Raw genomic sequence first — 20,452 nt, forward strand, 5'->3', positions numbered from 1 at the left:
GGAAGGAAGGTTGGGAAATCTACTTCCGTAGTGATACTGCCTCGGAAATCCAAGGATGGGTTGCTAGGAGTCAGGTCCGACTCATCGGCACATAACAACAACAACAGCATGTAAGTGTTTGGAGTCCTTGTCAGACATGCATATCCCTGTACTCCATTGTTCAAATTACAGTATGTTGTTAACTGCTTAAGGTTTAACATACATTGTAAATAAAAATAGCATTGAGAAAGACAATGGCAACTTAAAAGTAGTTACATATTTTTATTTCTAATAAATCAGAAATATAATTTTATAAAAGTTATATTAATAATTAACATTATAACTTATGTTTGTATATAACATTTTCTATGTAGATATTTAGAAGCTCTGGTGGTGTAGTGCCTAAGGCATTTGACTGTTAACCAGAAGGCTGGCAGTTCAAACCCACCAGCCACTTCTAAGGAGGTTGGACAATCTACTTCCATAGTGATACTGCCTCGGAAACCCAAGGAGGGTGGCTATAAGTCAGATCTGACTCAATGGCAGTGTGTAAAACATATTATACAACTTTAAAAATCAAAACAGCCTTTACTGGAATAGCAATAGACTAATAGAAAATAAAACAGAATTGAGAGCTCAGATATAAACCCACACATCTGGAGTCAACTGATTCTTGACGAGGGTAATAAATCCATTTGATAGGAAAGAAAATTTTCTTCAATAAGTGGTGTTTGGGAAATTGGATTTCTACAAGCAGAAAAATGAAACAGAATCTATACTTACCATGATACATACACCTACACACATATACACAAATCAAAATGAATTAAGGAAATAAATGTGAAAAATAAAATTGTAAAATTCTTAGAAGCAAATGAAAAGGTAAAATTATCAGACCTAGCTTTTAACAATAGATTATCTTATATAATAACAAAAATACAACCAGCAAAAGACAAAATAAATGAATGGGACCTTAAAAAAAGTAAAAACTTGTTCATCAAGCAGCTTTACCATAAAAGGTAAAAAGATGGGCTACTGACTGGGAGAATGTCTTGGGAGATAATATACCCAGTAAAAATCTCATAACCAAAATACATATCAATTTCAACAACAGCAAGAGAATAAATAACCCATATAAAAAAATAGGCAATGAATTGAAATAAACTTTCACCAAAGAAGACATTCAAATGACTATCAAATACATGAAAAGATGTACAGAATCATTGGCCATCAGAAAGATACAAATCAAAACCACAGTCAATCACAAAAGGACACATATTGTATGATCTTACTTATATAAAAATATGGGAACAGGCAATTGTACAGAGGACAAAGTTTCTTTAGGTAACCAGGGTGGGAGGGAGAGAGAAAGAGGGGAATTATTGCTTGTGGCATTGAGGAAGGGTAGGGTTGTAAATCCAATAAATGTAATTGTTGTCAATAAGTTGTATACCTATATAAAGTTTATTTGGCAAAAGTTGTCTGATAAATACATTTACAATGATTAAAAAAAAAAAAAAAAGGCAGCATCTGAGTCCGCTTACATCCAACCCAACACCTAGTAGGTTTGGTTCCTTGGTTTGGAGGGTTAGTGTTATGGTTTCATGGGACACCACATGTAATTGCCTAATAACATGTTTAGTGCCTGTTGTTGTTGTTTCTATGTGCTGTCAAGTCAGACTCAACTCATAGCGACCCCCCCCCCCTTGGGTTTATGAGGAGGTGGTATCACTATGGAAGTCGGTTGCCCAACCTTCTTTCCGAGGAGTGGCTGGTGGGTTTGAACTGTCAGTCTTCTGATTAGAAGTCAAGTACTTTAGGCACTACGTTACCAGAGCTCCCCTGTGTAGTGCCTAGGAGCCATAAAAGATTGCAAGCCACATGTGAGGCACAGTAATTGGTCTCTATTCACCTGAGAAGAGCTCTGAGTGAAACAAATCTGGTTCTAAATTTGCACCCAAATCACAATAAAAAATTAAAAGGAAAAAACAAACAAGCAAAAACTATAGTTCACCTTAACTGCTAAAGAATGCATTTCTTGAGTACGGTGCTCTTTTAAGATCTATCTATATGAGATAAAACTGACAACAGCAATTTGAAAGATGAGATAGGATATGTAGTAGCAGTGAATTTATATTAATGGTGGAGGAACAACTAGGAAAATGAGGGTGAGAATGGTTGCACAATTTGAAGAATGTAATCCTTATCATGGAATTGTACTTGTAGAAACTGTTGAACTGATGTTTGTTCTGCTATGCATGTTTTCAATAATCAGGACAAAAAAATTACTAAAAAAAAAAACCACAAAAGTGTCTAAAAGCATTCCTTCCAGTTTTCCCATGTTCCTTTTCTGAAAGTTAACTGATCACTACAACTGAAATAAAACCATATGAGATATACTGAGATAATTATAAACATCAGCATTGATTGACCTATGGAATCAAAACTAATATACCATTGACCATCAGACTTGTTACATGAGAAAAGTAAAACCCTACATGTGCAATATTCTTAGTTTGGGTTTTTCTCTATTTATGATAGAATGCAAATGTTCTTAAACATTCCTGTTGAAAAGTAGTAGATATAATTTACAGCTTTTGAAAGGAAAGTAAATATCATCTGTGAGCTTTCATGTCATTGTCAAATGTGTAGATGAATATCACTGAAGTCAACACTGGTAAATACTTCAATTCTATAATTTGAATGGGGTCATAGATGTCATCTAAGCCAATCCATCCCTCTTGTTTTAGCTTGTTGACTGAAGCACTAAATAGCTGGCAGACTGACATGAGCAAATATACTTGGAGAGAGATCCATGACATCTCATTATTGCCCTTTTGGCAAACAGTGCTATTGGCAAACTGCAAGCTTTTCTATTACAATGGAGAACTACAGACATTGTTCAGTGATTAACACATAGAATAAAGTCTTATTAAAATGAAAACAGAATATTGTTCTTTGAGAGAACACATTATGATGTAGAAAAACAGTGTATCTCCTGAAGCTTTTCCTATTTTCCAAAAGGACACTTACCCTAGACAATATTCCATATTCCTATGACTTGGCTTTAATGATCTACTTTTTGCTAGAGATTCAGATAGATAGATTTCCAGCTCCAAATTTATAAATTAGCATGTATCATCCAACTCAACTTTCTTCAGAAACCCATTTTATTATCATAGGTCACAAAATCATTTGTTCTCCATTCTCTACTATATAAGGAAATATGGTGATACATTGGTTAAGACATTTGGCTGATAGCAAAATGTCAGTGGTCCAAACCCACCAGCTGGCCCATGGAAGAAAGATGAGGCAGTCAGCTTCCATAAAGATTTACAGCCTTGGAAACCCAAAGGAGGTCTCTATGTGTTGGAATCTACTCAAAGGCAGTGAGTTTGGTTTATTCTCTACCCTACTTTTACCTCCACAGTAATCAGATAAACAAAGAAAAAAAAAAAAGATCTTTGGCTCTTCTTTTCTCCCACAATTAATCTTCTTCTAGACCTTTTCTTTATGTTTCCAAAGTGTCTCTCAGTCTTCTGATCTGCTGTTCATTTCAAATGACGTTTACCTTCCCACTGCCACAGAGTTGAGTCTGACTCATAGTGACTCTCTAAGACAAAATAAAACTACCCATAGTGTTTCCAAGTAGACTGCCACATCTTTCTCCTGAGGAGTAGCTGGTGAGTTCAAACCATCAACCATTTGGTTAGCAGCCAAGCGCTCTAACCACAGCACCACCAAGACTCCTGATTGACATCTAAGTCCCTCATTGTATTACCAGGACTATAAAAGTCGTACTACAAAACAACAACAAAAAATCATTATTTTTTTAAATCTTCCCATTTCTATACTGCCTCTTTCCCTAATCATTGGTTTGTAGTTGTTGTTAAAAACAATTCAGTAGCATCCTAATGGGAAACAAGCCCCTTATCATAGCAAACAAGACCATTCACAATCTGCCTTTGTGTATATCCAGTCTCACCTCCTGTGCCTTCCCTAAAATATGCACCGAGAAAACCACATGTAATTTCATGAACACACTATTATCATTCCTGCCTTTCTTGCTTTACTCAATTTAAGTGTTCTTCCACCTGTTTTCTGCCTATTAAAGCCCCATTCAATCTGTAACACACAGACCAAAGTGTGAAATTACTGAGAGAACTTTCTGATTTGATAAAACACACATTGCTCCATAAAACCACGGCATCAGAGGAAATGCCTGGGTAAACCTGCTGCAGAGCACAGAAGCCCAAAGCCAATTAAGCCCTATCCAAATGTGTTTTATCATCCTGGGTTTTACAGTCATGATTTTCCTGCCCTCCTCAAAATCTGAACATATTTTTATAATGCAGCTTCTTTTATCATATTTTAATTGTTGTCAATTATATTTATTACCTCTGAGAGCCACTTTGATGAAAGACTGTCTCATATACTTTATTTAAACTCTACACATAGTATTCACCCAAAAAAGTAGATCCACAATCAGTATATTAATAACCAAAAATGGTCAATGAGAGTAAAACTAGGATGGGATGGTTAACAGTATGGTTACATATTTCACTAAGCAAGGCTCATTGTTTTAAGTTTACTACAATAAAATCAATTGGTTAAAAAAAAAAAGATTAAAAGATTCATAATCATTTATGCTGTCTCACAGTTCATTCATCTTGTTTCTTTTCACCCATAACAGATTTGGTTTCTTACACATCGATTTGTTGCTCAAAGAACAATAAAAATATATACTGGAATACCAAATGGCACTATACTTTGTGATGGTGGGGTATACGGCAGTGGAAAACCACTTTAATTGACCTCAAACATACTTCTACAGACACACATCTAATATAATTTTATTGAAAATATTTTCACAAAATTATTTTTCTATAAGGTTTAATACATGTCAAGTGAAAGACATGAGAAAAACTGGTTTCTAACCACATATGCATAAGAGGAAGTGATGAATGCATCAAGCTACCTGGTAAATGAGAAGAATAGCAATGTTTACTTGACTAAAATATAATAAAATAAAACCAGATAAAATAGAAATGACATTATTTTAATTGGCATTGAATTTCCAATCTTAAATAAACCTCTTTTGTAAAACAAGAATAGAATATTGCCTCAGTGCAATGTGCTATGTTAAGGACTATATTAATCACTCATTTAATATTTTATGTTTGAGAAATTTGAGAGATATACAGTTTAATGAATTTTCTGAAATAATACTACTACTTGACGGCAAATAACAACAACAACAACAACATGGTAACATAGTCAATTCAAGCACAAGACTGACTGACTCTTACATTTATAATTACTACTAATGCCAGATATGACCTTAAAATAACTTCAAATTAAAATAATCTAATGATATAGTGAACAGATGGAATAACGTGTTAGTAGTTGTAAAAGTTACTGTCTATAAAGAAAGAAACAAATGTTTAGGTTTTCCACAAATATAGGAAATTAATTACATAGGTAATGGATAAGATGAGATGACAAGCAGAAGGAATAAGGCTACATATTGCGAGCACCATCCAAATGTCACTAAAACCCTAGGGTTAGAAAAGTAATTGGAGATTATTGTTTCATCACAGGCCAAAATCAGAAACATATGAAAGGAATTAGAACAGATTGAATCGTTTTTTGAGATTGTTCCAAATGTGAGCAGCATTTCCAAAATGTTAGCTTTTAGAGTATAATTATCTTGTTATTGTTTGGAAAATATTTAGATCTTTGTATGTTAATTTTTTTTTCCCAGTTTGAGAATTAAGGTTGTGCACAAAAAAGATGAAGAAATTTGATGGTGAGAATGCTGGATTCACTGAGATACTATCACTACCTTTGTGTGGAAGCTCTGTTCCCATGGCCCATGGCAGCCCTTGCTCAGGGATTTTGCATGAAAGCCTCAGCCTATTGGGCCTGGAGAGTGGCTCTGTTCTCTCCTGTCCACCATGGAAGTGGCCTACCATTCTGTAAACGAGGTGATTGTCCCACACTCTGGAAATGATAAGCCCATGGCCTCATCACCCAAAGGTCATGCTCTCCTTTTCTTAAAGGACAAAAGATAGTCACAACCAAGGAATTTCCTCTTCTCTAGTAATCACCATCCCCAAATCTACTCTAGATGGAAAAATCAGGGAAGTAAACCAGGTATAGAGAATAATTTATAATTAAGAGAAACTAAAACAAATGTGAAATACCTGAACTACTAGAATATCTAAATTAATTATAGGCATAAGATAGAGTGAAGAGTTCTGATCTGCAAAATTTTAACTAAATAGGAAAAATATGTAAATAAATATGTTTTAAATTAAAAAAATAATATATAATTCTACCCACCAGCCACTCCTCGGAAGGAAGGTTGGGCAATCCTACTTCCGTAGTGATACTGCCTCGGAAACCCAAGGAGGGGTCGCTATGAGTCGGGGCCGACTCGATGGCACATAACAACAACAACAACAACAATATAGAGATATTATTTAAAATATTCACACAGATATAGCATAGTGGCAGGACACGAGATCAACATCCCCAAATCAGTTGGGGTCCTCTACACCAGCAAAGAGATTGTTGAAAAAGAAATAAGGAAATCAATACCATTTACAATAGCTGCAAAAAAATAAAAATAAAAATAAACACTTGGGAATAAATCTTACCATGGACACCAAAGATCTGTACAAAGAAAACTACAAAAGACTACTTCAAGAAATCAGAAGAGATGTGTTTAAATGGAAGACCATACCATGCTCATGGTTAGGAAGATTGAACATTGTGAAAATGTCAGTTGTACCCAAAGCAATCTATGCATTCAATGCAATCCCAATCCAGATTCCATTAACATTCTTTAAAGTTATGGAAAAACCAGTTACTGACTTTATATGGAAAGGAAAGAGATCTCAGATAAGCAAAGTGTTATTGAAGAAGAAGTCTCACACCCCTGGATCTCAAAACCTACTATACAGCCACAGCAGTCAATATTGGTACAATGACAGACACATAGACCCATAGACCAATGGAATAAATTGCGAACCCAGAAATAGATCCCTTGACTTATGGTCAGCTGATCTTTGACAAAGGGCCGAAATCTATCAAATGGGGAAGAGATTGTATAACAAATGGTGCTGGCAAAACTGAATATCCATTTGCAGAAAAATTAAACAAGATCTGTACCTCACCATACACAAAAACTAACTCCAGATGGATCAAATACTTAAATGTGAAACCTAAAACTATAAAGTTCCTCAAGGAAAAACTAGGGGCAAACTTAGGGACCCTAATATATGGCATAAATAGACTATCAAGCATAACCACAAATGCACAAACAGCAGAAAAGAAACTAGATGAATGGGAGCTTCTAAACATTAAATTTTTATTTATGCTTCTAAAGACTTCTCCAAAAGAGTCAAAAGAGAACCTACAAATTAGGAAAAAAAATATTTGGCAATGACATATCTGACAAGGGACTTATCTCTAAAATGTATAGAAAACACCAATACTTCAACAACAAAAAGACAAATAACCCATTTAAAAAATGGGCAGAGACATGAATAGACACTTCATCAAAGAGATATTCAGGCAGCCAACAAACATATGAAGAAATGTTCACAATCATTAGCCATCAGAGAGATGGAAATCAAAACAACAATGAGATACCATCCTGCCCCAGCACTAGGAGCAAAATTCAACAAGGCAGAAAATAATAGATGTTGGCAAAGATGTGGAGAGATTGGAACTCTTATGCACTGCTGGTGGCACTGTAAAATGATATGATCCCTGGGGAAAGCAATGTGTTGATTCCTTAAAAAGTTGGAATTAGAATTATCATTTGACCCACCCATTACATTACTAGGGATGTATCCTAAAGAAGTGAAAGCCAAGAAGAACATATATATGCACACCCATGTTCATCACAGCCTTATTTACAATATCAAAAGGATGGGAAAAAGCTAGGTGCCCATCAGCAGAAGAATGGATAACCAAACTCTAATACATACACACAATGGAATAATTTGCAATCCTAAAGAATAATGTAGAATCTGTAAAACACCATATAACATGGATGAACTTGGAGGACTTTATGCTGAGTGAAATAAATCAATCACAGAAGGAAAAATATTGTATTAGTCTGTTATTATAAAAAATCAAGGAAAGGTTTCTACATGGAAGGAAATTTTCTTTGTTGGTTACCAGGTGTGGGAGGGGAAGGGAGGAAGCACTGTTAGATAGGTAGAGACAAGTATTGATTTGGGTGAAGAGAAGGGCAATGTACCAAATATGAGTTATCAACACAATGACATTGAGGAAGATGAAGACATAGAGAGGTGCATGGGAGTTACAGACAACAAAGATGAACCCATTTGCACATACAGTACTGCATTGTCAGTGAGGGCAAATATTGGTACATGGGTGGATAGATGGGTGGACAGGCTGAACTACTAGGTATTTCTGTGCACAGAGGAGTGTCCCTATGACTATGTGTAGGGTTGGAAAACAATGTTTCTACAAGTGTATTTTTATATTCTGTAAGAATTTCCAGGAATGTATCAAAGCTGACAAGGGACAAGGTTTTAGTCACTTCTTCGTCACAGCTAGCTACACAGAGGAAGCAAGTAGTTGGACCTGTGGGCTTGGGACCATGGTCACAGGAGACATCAAGCTCAATTGGCATAACATACTACACAAAAACATTGTTCCACATCTTACTTTTGTGAGTAGTTACTGGGATCTTAAAAGCTTGCAAGCGGCCATCTAGATGCAACGATGGGTCTCTCTTCATCCAGAGCAAATAAAAATGAAGAGAACTAAAGATGCATGGAAACAATTAGTCCAAGGGACCGGTACGCCATGGGACCCTCAGGCTATATGACTATGAGACCAGAAGAACTAGATGGTGTCTGGTTATCACTGTCAGCTACTCGAAGGGGTGTCTATGTAGGAGATCCTGAATAGAATGGGAGAACAATGTGGAACAAAACTCAAAATCATTAAAACAAAATAAAAATAAAAAGGGACCAGGTTTGCTGGTCTGATAGAGCCTGGTCGAACCCCTGAAACTATGGTCCCTAGCTGCCATTCAGGTCTGGAATTAAAGCCACTCCTGTGGCTTCCAGACAAACAAAAGACAGGCATATAAGCTGAACATTTACAGTAGGTAGATAAACTCCTTGGAGAGATCAATCATGGGAGAAAAGAAGGGCTGTGTATGCACAGGGAGATAGTTTGGGGGGGGGCAGGAGTGATGGGAGGGAAGGACACAGTGAAGAAGTAACTATGTGGAGGAAGTTGTAGAGGAGCTGTTGCATTGTGAGAAATTTCAGTCAATGTCATGAGACAAAGTGTATGTGAGCTGCTGTATGGAAAATGAATTTGCTCTGTAAACTTTAACCCAAATCACAAGGGAAAAAAAAAATATATATATATATATATTCACACTTATGTACTGAAGTAGAGAATAGAAATTTGAAGAAAATATGGCAAACATTAACAGTGAAGTTATGGGATAGTATTATTTCTTCTTCAAGCATCTGCATGATGTCCAAGCTTCTTTAAAAAATAACAGTGTTTTTCATTAAATATCTTTTTATGGTTTTATGTAAGGAGATATATGAATAAATGGATGGAGAGACAGATGACAGATAAATATATAAGTAATGAAGATAGATAAATAGATAGAAGGGTGGATGGGTGATAGGTTGATAGAAAGATAGTTGATAGATTAGCTAGATACACAGTTATTAAATTTGAAAAAAAAAAGCTATATTACCCTTATTTGGTTATCTTTTTAATGGTACTTCTTGAACTCTTTATAATATTTACAGTACTAATTGCTACTTTAATTTGGAAATCTGTTAAGTTCAATTCTACTAACTTGTGAGATTTTCCTGATAAGTGAAATCCACAAATATTTTTGTACTCAAAAGATATTCAGACTCTTCAGCAGGTTCTCAAGCCATTAAAATCTAAAGTGAATACTTAAGGTTTTCCTGAAGTGTTTAAATTGACCAAAACAGAATAATGATCACATCTCTTAATGTGAGCAGAATGTGGAGGAGCATTTTTAAATGATAGACCTCTTGTCATGTTAGAAATGACTTTCTCATGAACTCCTAAAATTACAGTAATTACCAGTCTAATTTCTTCTTTTACTGTCAGTTCTCATGGTCTGTCTTCCTCCATTAATTTGTACTCTCTCAGAATTTCATCAAATACATAGCTTAATTTAAAAACAAAAAACAATAATAATGGTTTTGTTCACTTGCCTTCAAAACCTTGATCTAATAATCTACCATGCTAAGCTATATATCTTCTGAAACGTTCACTCTGTGAAGCAGTAGTCCAAATTGCACAAGTTTTCCACTCGTAGGTAGAGGACATATTGTCCAAAAGCCTAAGTAATAATATTTAATCTTTGCTTAATTAATTTTCTCATGACACCAAGTTATGTCTCCTTGAACAGTATTCTAGCCTCATTTAAAATCTTATGTTTTATCTTTTTTAGTCCACATTTCTCTGTATCATAACTGAAATACAGAAAACAACCCTGATGAAGAGTATTTTTAAGATATAAACAATATATTTGAAATAACAAAAACTGAATAGTTATGTTTAGTTTTTTTTTTTTGTGTAAAATATATAATTTGGGGCTTTCCTAGTCATTGTTATTCTTCAAACTTACAAAGTTAAGTAGAAACCAAAAGTTTAATAAATAAAATACAATTATATTTTTAAAATATTAAATAAATATGAACTGCCAACAACCATTTACTAATTAAAGTACGGAAGGTTCTCTGGGCATGATTGGTTTTTTTGTTTCTAATTTTGTATTCCTTCCTCTATAAGGGTATTATATATCACCATCCATACTCCCAAGTGTGTTTCCTGTACAACTGCTAGCCATATGATTTATTCTGTCCAATGCAATGTGGATAATTATTTGGTTTACTTTCTGCCATAAGAACAGGATGCTGGAATTCTGGTAAGATGGTGGAATAGGCAGAAAAACTTCACAGGTCTTTCAACAAAGGGGAGCCAATTAACACAGATACAGAGGATAATTCTGGAGCCCTGAGTTTTGAAGGTAAGGATACAGAAATGGGTGGGACTCCAATTAGTGGAAGAACCTGCATGAAAACACTGAGAAAGGAAACATACTGAGCTGCAGTCTGTCAGTGATCCTGATGGCCAGGATGGCTTGGATATTGCCAAGTGGTGTTGGGACTTGACAATTGACCTAAAATTCAACCCTGCTAGCCAGGGGCTAGAAAGAGGACTACACTGGTGACTGGTGAATAAAAGGGGAAGCAGTGAAGAGGGAGGTGGGCTGAGTCATGGACTTTGGCTGTCCAGAGGGTGCAGGCATTTTGAATGTTTACGAGTGGTTCCACCATTATGGATATTTAAAGAGAGAGCATTCTTTCAGATTCCAGGGACCTAAGAATAGGCCCCACTTGCTGGGGAGCACAAGGATATTCTGGACACAGACACTGGAAAGGTGTAAAATTCCCCTTGTTACTTTAATACCCTACACCCTCTTGGTGAACACAGGTGTGGCCATCTCTCACTCCAACTGACCTTCTGGGCTGGGGAGAATTCCATCCCAGTGTGTGCTCAAATGGAGTCTAGGTACCCTGCCACATACTGCCCAGATTTTTTTTTCCTTTTTGTTCACTTTGTTTTTGTCTGTTTTAAAATTAAAATTATTATTATTACTATTATTATTATTATATTTTTATTATTATTCTTTATTCTTCCCTTCCCAGGTTCCAGTTTTCAGATTTTTCTCTCTTCCCTGTTCCTGGTTCCCATTTTTTTCTTTCTCTTGGTTAACCCCATTCCTTGTTTTCTTTTTGCATTTTTTCCCTTCATTATTCACCTGCTCTACCTCTTTTCTCTTATAGCCCACTTCCCAGATATTGTGGTTTTCTTTTTTTGGTGATTGTTCCTATGTGTTTATACAGTGTGTTTTCTGTCTACTTACTTCTACCTTTTTGTTGGTTTTTCAATTGTTGTTTTTGTCTAACTGAGTGGGAGACAACAACCAAGCCCATACAATGCAACTACACCAGCACCTCCTGCAGCTACACTTACTGAGAGCCACCACTTCCTTCTCCCAACTGGCCAATGATAAATGACCACCAAGAAGAGCCTGACTCACAGTTAATAACAACAATGTGACTGTGTCTCAGAGACAACAGACCATCATAGTCCACACAAAGAAGCAAGGTAAAGTGGAAGACACAAGAGAGCAGGATACAGACCCAGAACACAACCCTGAGGAAAAAGCAGCATTGGAACTCCCTAATAAGGAATTCAAAAGAATTATACTTAGGTATTGTCAAAGGATTGAGAAAGAGATCAAGAAAAACACCGACAAAATGAAGGAAAGCACAGACAAACCCTAGAGGAATTTCAGAAGAAAATACAAGAACACAATGACATAACAAATGAAATATTAGAAATGATACAGAATCTACAGATAGAAATCCAGAAGATTAATACTAAATTGTCAGAAATAGATAACACATTGAAAGTGTAAAGATGTAGAAATGAATCAATGGAAACACAATTAATGAGATTGAAGACAAATAATTGAATACTTCTTTGGAAAAGGATAAAAAAAAAGATCAAAACAAAATGAAGAAAGCCTAAGGCTCATGTGGGATAACATCAGAAGGAATAACCTACATATAATTGGCCACTCCTTGGAAGGAAGATGGGTCAATCTACTTCCGTAGTGATACTGCCTCAGAGACCCAAGGAGGGGTCACTATGAGTTGGGTTCTACTTGACGGTTCATAACAACAACAACAGCAACAATTGGAATTCCAGAACAAGAAGGGATGAAGAAAACCATGAGAAAATTGTCCAAGATTTGTTGGAAGAGAACTTCTCTGGTATGATGAAAGATGAGAATATATCATTTCAGAAAGTCCAATGAACCTCAAACAGGATAGACCCCAAAAGAAAATCACCAAGTCATATCTTCATCAGACTCACTGAAACCAAAGACAGAGGAAGAATCCTGATGGCAGCAGAGGAAAAAAGGAAAGTTACCTACAAAGGACAACCAATAAGAATAAGCTCTGATTTCTCAGCAAAAACCATGCAAGTGAGAAGGCGATGGGATTGTATATATAGAACCCTGAAAGAGAAAAAACAAATCCCAACCAAGAATTTTATACCAGGCAAAACTGTTACTGAAATATGATGGTAAAATTAGGAGATTTTCAGATAAGTAGAAATTAAGGAAATTTGTTAAAATCAGACCAACCTTACAAGAGATACTAAAGGGAGTCCTTTGAACAGAGAACCAATAATAGCAAACAACAACTGACCATTAACACACAAGATGACATAACCCAGAAACTACCACAGCTACAGAAGTATCCAAAGTAAGATAAGCTTACAAGATTGTAAACAGGGAGCCAGAGACATCTATTGGCAAATGAGGACAGCTATAAACCAAAAAGAGGGAAAGAAAATGGTGTAGTTACAGAAATTCTAAATGGTGAGGAAGTTGACAGAGTTGCAAGATAGAATGGAGTGTTCTAAACTTGGAGAGAAAATTGTAAATCACAGGGCAACCTCAAAGAAAAATGATAAACCTGTACCTCACAATAACAAAGAGAACAAGCATGAATGTTTAGCAAAAACTAAAAACAGAGCAACAAAGGAAATGTTAACATGATTCATAAACACAATGAGCTCAGCACAGAAAATTATATGGAACAAAGAAAAAAGGAACACCATGAAAAAACACATAACAAGATGACAGCAACAAATTCATACTTCTCAATAATTACATTTAATGTCAATAGATTGAATGTACCACTCAAGTGATGGAGAGTTGCAGACTGGATAAGAAAGCATAACCCATCAATATGCTGTCTACAAGAGACACACCTTAGAGACAAAGACAAAACTAGACTAAAAATTAAAGGTTGGAAAAAGATGTATCACGTAAGTGGCAACCAAAAAAGAGCAGAAGTGCCAATACTAATTTCTGATCAAATTGACTTTAAGACAAAAACCACCATAAGAGACAAGAAAGGACATAATATAATGATTGAAGGATCAAATGAATAAGAGGATATAACCACAAAAAATATCTGTGGACACAATGAAAGAGCCCCAAAATACATAAACCAGAATTTTACAGAGTTTAAAAGGCAAATAGTTGACTCCACAATCATAGTAGGAGACTTTAATATACAATTTTTAATGAAAGATAGAACTGGAAAGACACTCAACAAAGACACGGAACAGTTAAACAATACAATTCACCAACTTGACCTTATAAAGATTTACAGAAGACTTCATCCAACAACAGCACAACATACATTCTTTGCCAGGGCACATGGATCATAGTCCATGATAGACCATAGGTTAGGCCATAAAGCAAGCCTTAATAAAAGACTTAAAAACATTGAAATACTGCAAAATATTTTCTCAGATCACAATGCTATCAAATTAGAAATCAGCAATAGGAAGATCAACAGAAAAAGAGCAAAAACATGGAAACTGAACAACATCCTCCTTAAGAATGACTGGGTAAGTGAAGAAATAAAAAGTGAACTTAAAAAATTCCTGAATCAAATGAGAATGAAAATAAAACACCACAGAATCTTTGGGATACAGCAAAAGCAGTGACCAGAGGCCAATTTATAGCAATAAATGCACACATCAAAAAAAAAAAAAAGAAGAAAGAGTTAAAATCAACACTGTAAACCAACATCTCCAACAATTAGAAAAAGAACAGCAAGAAAAACCTGTGATCACCAGAAGAAAGGAAATAGTAAAAATTTGAGAAGAAATAAATGAAACAGAAAATAGAACGACGACAGAAAAAATCAACAAGACTAGAAGTTGCTTTTTTGAAAAGATTAATAAAATTGACAAACCAATGGCAAATTGGCAAACTGAAGGGTGGGGAATTTTATGTGTTTTCTACATATAAATAAAATCTATTGGATTAATAAATGAAAAAAAAAAAAAGGAAAAGAGGGAGAGAATACAAACAACACACATAAGAAATGAAATGGGTGACATCACAACAGAACCAACTGAAATAAAAAGGATAATATTGGGATACTATGAGGAACTGTACTCCAACAAATTGAAAATCTGGAAGAAATGGACAGATTTCTAGAAACACAGTAGTTACATAAACTAACACAGACTGAGGTGGAAAATTTGAGCAGACCCATACAAAAAGAAAAAATTGAACAGGCCATAAAAAAAAATTACAGAGAAAAAAATGTCCTGACCCAGATGGTTTCACTGAAGAATTCTACCAAACATTCAGAGAAGAACTGACACCAATATTACACAAACCATTCCAAAACATAGAAAAGGATGGAATCCTCCCAAATTCATTTTATAAAGCAAGCATAACCTTGATACCAAAACAAAGACATCACTCAAAAGGAAAACTACAGACCCATATCCCTCATGAATATAGATGTAAAAATCTTCAACAAAATCCTACCCAATAGACTCCGACAACATATCAAAAAAATAATTGATTATGATCAAGTGGGGTTCTTATCATATATGGAAGAATAGCTCAACATTAGAAAAACCATCAACGTCATCCACCACATTAAAAAAACAAAGGAAAAGAACCACATGGTCATATCATTCGATCCAAATAAGGCATTTGATCAAATCCAACACGCATTCCTAATCAAACATCTCAGCAAAATAGTAACAGAAGGAAGATTCCTCAACATAATAAGGGCATATATGCAAACAAGTAGCCAACATTATCCTCAATGGAGAGAGACTGTAACCATTGCCGTTGCAAACAGGAACCAAGCAATGATGCCCGCTATCATCACTTCTATTCAACATTGTATTGGAACTCCTAGCCACGGCAATGAGGTATGAAAGGGAAATCAAAAGCATCGAAATTGGTACAGAAGCAGTCAAATTATCCCTATTTGCTGATGATATGATTCTATACCTAGAAAACCCAAGGGACTCAGTAAAAAAAAAAAAAAAAAAAAAAATATTGGAACTAATTGAGAGATTTAGCATAATGACAGGATAGAAGATCAACATCCCAAAATCTGTTGGATTCCTCTACCTTAGCAAAGAGATTGCTGGAAAAAAAAAAAAAAAAAAAAAACAAGGAAATCAATACCATTTACAAGAGCTGCCCAAAAATACCTGAGAATAAATATTACTGGCAAAACAAAAGACCTGTACAAAGAAAACTACAAAAGACTACTTCAAGAAACCATACTATATCTACATAAATGGAAGAACATAGCACACTCTTGGATAAAAGGCTGAACATTGTGAAAATGTCAATTTTACCCAAAGCGATCTATACATTCAATGCAATCCCAATGCAGATCTCATCAACATTCTTTAAGGATATGGAAAAACAAACCATTATCTTTATATGGAAAGGAAAGACACCTCAGATTAGCAATGCATTATTGAAGTATAAGAACAAAGTCAGAAGACTCACACTCCCACATCTTAAAATCTACTATATAGCTACAGTAGTCAAAATTGTGTGATATTGGTAAAATGACAGACACTTAGACCAATGGAATAGAATTAAGAATCCAGAAATAGATCCATCGATATCTGTCAACTGATTTTTGACAAATCCATTAAATGGGAAAGAGATTGTCTGTGTAACAAATGGGGCTGGCAAAACTGGATATCCAGTTGCAGAAAAATGAAACAAGATCTGTACCTCACACCATACACAAAAACTAACCCCAGATGAATCAAACACTTAAATGTGAAACCTAAAACTATAAAGTTCCCCAAGGAAAAACTAGGAGCAAATTTAGGGGTCCTAATATCTCTGGTAGCATAGTGGCTAAGACACTTGCCTGCTAACCAGACGGCTGGCGGTTCAAACCCACCAGCCACTCCTCGGAAGGAAGGTTGGGCAATCCTACTTCTGTAGTGATACTGCCTCGGAAACCCAAGGAGGGGTTGCTATGAGTCAGGGCTGACTTGACAGCACATAACAACAACAACAACAATATATGGCATAGGAGCTCTGGTAGCGTAATGCCTAAGGCATTTGACTGTTAACCAGAAGGCTGGAGGTTCAAACCCACCAGCCACTCCTCAGAAGGAAGATGGCGCAATCTACTTCCGTAGTGATACTGCCTCGGAAATGCAAGGAGGAGTCACTATGAGTCGGGTCCAACTTGACGACACATAACAACAACAAAACAACAAATAAATGACATATATTAGGAGCTCTTGTAGCATAGTGCCTAAGGCACTTAAGTGCAAACCAGAAGGCTGGCAGTTCAAACCCACCAGTCACTCCTCCAAAGGAAGGTTGGGCAATCTACTTATGTAATGATACTGCCTCAGAAACCCAAGGAGGGGTTGTTATGAGTCGAGTCCGACTCGACGGCACATAACAACAACAACAACAATACATGGCATACATAGACTATAATGCATAACCCAAAATGCACAAACAGTGGAAGAAGAACTAGATGAATGGGACCTTCTAAGAATTAAATGTTTATGTGCTTCCAAAGACTTCTCCAAAAGACTCAAAAGAGAACCTACAGATTGGGAAAAAATATTCAGCAATGGAATATCTGATAAGAGACTTATCTCTAGAATTTATATAAATCTCCAACACCTCAACAACAAAAAGACAAATAATCCAATTAAAAAATGGGCAGAAGACATGAATAGACACTTCACCAAAGATGATATTCAGGCGGCCAACAAATATATAAAGAAATGCACAAGATCATTAGCCTTTACAGAGATGCAAATCAAAACAACAATGAGATACTATCCTGCCCCAGGGCTAGTAGCAAAGTTCAAGACCGAAAATAACAAATGCTGGTGAGGATGCAGAGAGATTGGGACTCTCATACACTGCTGGTGGGACTGTCAAATGATACAACCACTGTGGAAAGCAGTATGGCAATTCCTTATAAAGTTGGAATTAGAATTATCATTTGACCCAGCCATTTCATTATTAGGTATATATATATCCTAGAAGATTGAGAGCCAGGACAAGAACAGACATATGCACACCCATGTTCATTGAAGCACTATTTACAATAGCAAAAAGGTGGAAACAACCTAGGTACACATTAACAGAAGAATGGATACCAAAACTATGGTACAAACACACAATGGAACTATGTACCCCTAAAGAATAATGCAGAATCTGTAAAACACTCCATAATATTGATGAACCTGGAGGATATTATTCTGAGTGAAATACGTTAATCACAGAAGGACAAATATTGTATTAGTCCATTATTGTAAAAAGTCAGGGAAAGGCTTATATATGTTGTTGTTGTTGTTATTTGCCATCGAGTTGGCCCCGACTCATAGCGACCCCTCCTTGGGTTTCTGAGGCAGTATCACTACGGAAGTAGGATTGCCCAACCTTCCTTCTGAGGAGTGGCTGGTGGGTTTGAACCACCAGCCTTCTGGTTAGCAGTCAAGTGCCTTAGGCACTATGCTACCAGAGCTCCTAGGTTATATATATGGAAGGAAATTTTCTTTTTTGATTACCAGTGGTGGGAAGGGAAGGGAGGAAACACTGCTAGATAGGCACAGACAAGTACTGATTTGGATGAAGAAAAGGGCAATGTACCAAATGTGAGTGGTCAACACTCTGGCATTGAGGAAGAGGAAGACATAGAGAGGTGCATGGGAGGTAAAGACAACAAAGATGAACCTTTTTCACATACAGTACTGCCTTGTCAGTGAAGGCAAACATGGATAGGTGGGTGGACAGGCTGAACTATTAGGTATGTCTGTGCAGGGGGAAATGTGCCCATGACCATGTATAGGGTTGGAAGACAATGTTTCTACAAGTATATTTGTATGTTCTGTACGAATTTCCAGGTATATAGTAAAGCTGATAAGGGACAAGTTTGTAGTCAATTCTTGGCCACATCCAACTACTCAGAGGGAGCAAGTAGTTGGGCCTGTGGGCTCGGCACCATAGTCACAGGGGACATCAAGCTTAACTGGCATAACATACTACACAAAAACATTGTTCCACATCCTACTTTGGCGAGTAGCGACTGGAATCTTAAAATCTTGCAAGCGGCCATCTAGATGTAATGATGGGTGTCTCCTCATCCAGAACAAAGAAGAATGAAGAAAACCAAAGATGCATGGAAACAATTACCAAGCAACTGGTACACCAGGCAATTCTCAGCCAATATGACTATGAGACCAGAAAACTAGGTGATGTCTGACTATCACTGTCAACCACTCGGAGGGAGATCTCTGTAGGAGATCCTAGGTAGAATGGGAAAACAATGTGGAACAAATCTCAAAATTATATTAAAAAAAAAAAAAAGGGACCAGGTTTGCTGGTCTGATAGAGCCTGATGGAACCCCTGAGACTATGGCCTCTAGCTGCCCTTCAGGTCTGGAATTGAATTCACTCCTGTTGCTTCCATCCAAACAAAAGACAGGCATATAAGCTGAATATTTACATTAGGTAGATACACTCCTTGGTGAGATCAATCATGGGAGAATAGAAGGGCTGTGTATGCACAGGAATACAGTTCAGGAGTCAGTAGTGCATGAGAGGGAAGGACACAGGGCAAAGGGAACTATGGGGAGGAAGTGGGAAAGGAGCTGTTGCATTGTGGGAAACTTTAGTCATGGGATAAATTCAGTGTCATGAGACAAAGTGTGTGGAAGCTGCTGTATGGAAAGTGAATTTGCTCTGTGAACTTTCACCCAAATCACAATAAAAAAGAAAAAAAAAAAAAGAGTATCAAGAATAGTGCCTACCCTGCCAGTGTGTGATCCAGAATATGTTCTGTAAAGAACTATAGACATCCTTTAGAAACAGAGAGAAAAATACTTTCGTACTGTGGTAGGTCACTGAGTTTTGGGGGTTATTTGTTGTCACAGTCAATTCTGACTGTGAGTATACATACATAATCAACATAATTTCTTCAGCAAAAATAGACATCTCTTAGGGTACAATCAATAAACCAGAAGTTATCAAAGTCATGAAGGTGAATCAAAAAGAAAGTGCCTCTAATTGATATACACAATTCCAAATTCAGCATCTAAAATTTCACCAAAATAAAACAGAGATAAATAAACACAAACACACAGAAGTTAATGTATTCATTAAATTTATGATTGTTGTTGTGTTTGCCAATTAACAAATGATAATTAGTCATTAGTCCATATATATACATATATATATAGAGAGAACTATATTACTTGTTAATCAGTTGTATAAAGAAGTGACGTTAGTAGGACTCAAAATTAAAAAGGAATAACTTGAAACTTCAGGGAACATAAAGTAGTTCATTCTATATTTAGGAGTTAAGTCATCACAAAAGTGAAATAATAAATCTTTGGTCAATTGCTTTATCCAATGTTGATTCAGCAAAGGTAAAGGGACATGCTTGAGGTCAGTTCTCAGTTCTATCTTGTTATGTATATTACTAAATTTTTAAATTCTATTTGTAAA

This window comes from Orycteropus afer, unplaced genomic scaffold (genome assembly GCF_000298275.1).
Source record: "Orycteropus afer afer isolate SDZICR_OR568_19922 unplaced genomic scaffold, OryAfe1.0 scaffold00021, whole genome shotgun sequence".
NCBI classification, from domain to species: Eukaryota; Metazoa; Chordata; class Mammalia; order Tubulidentata; family Orycteropodidae; genus Orycteropus; species Orycteropus afer.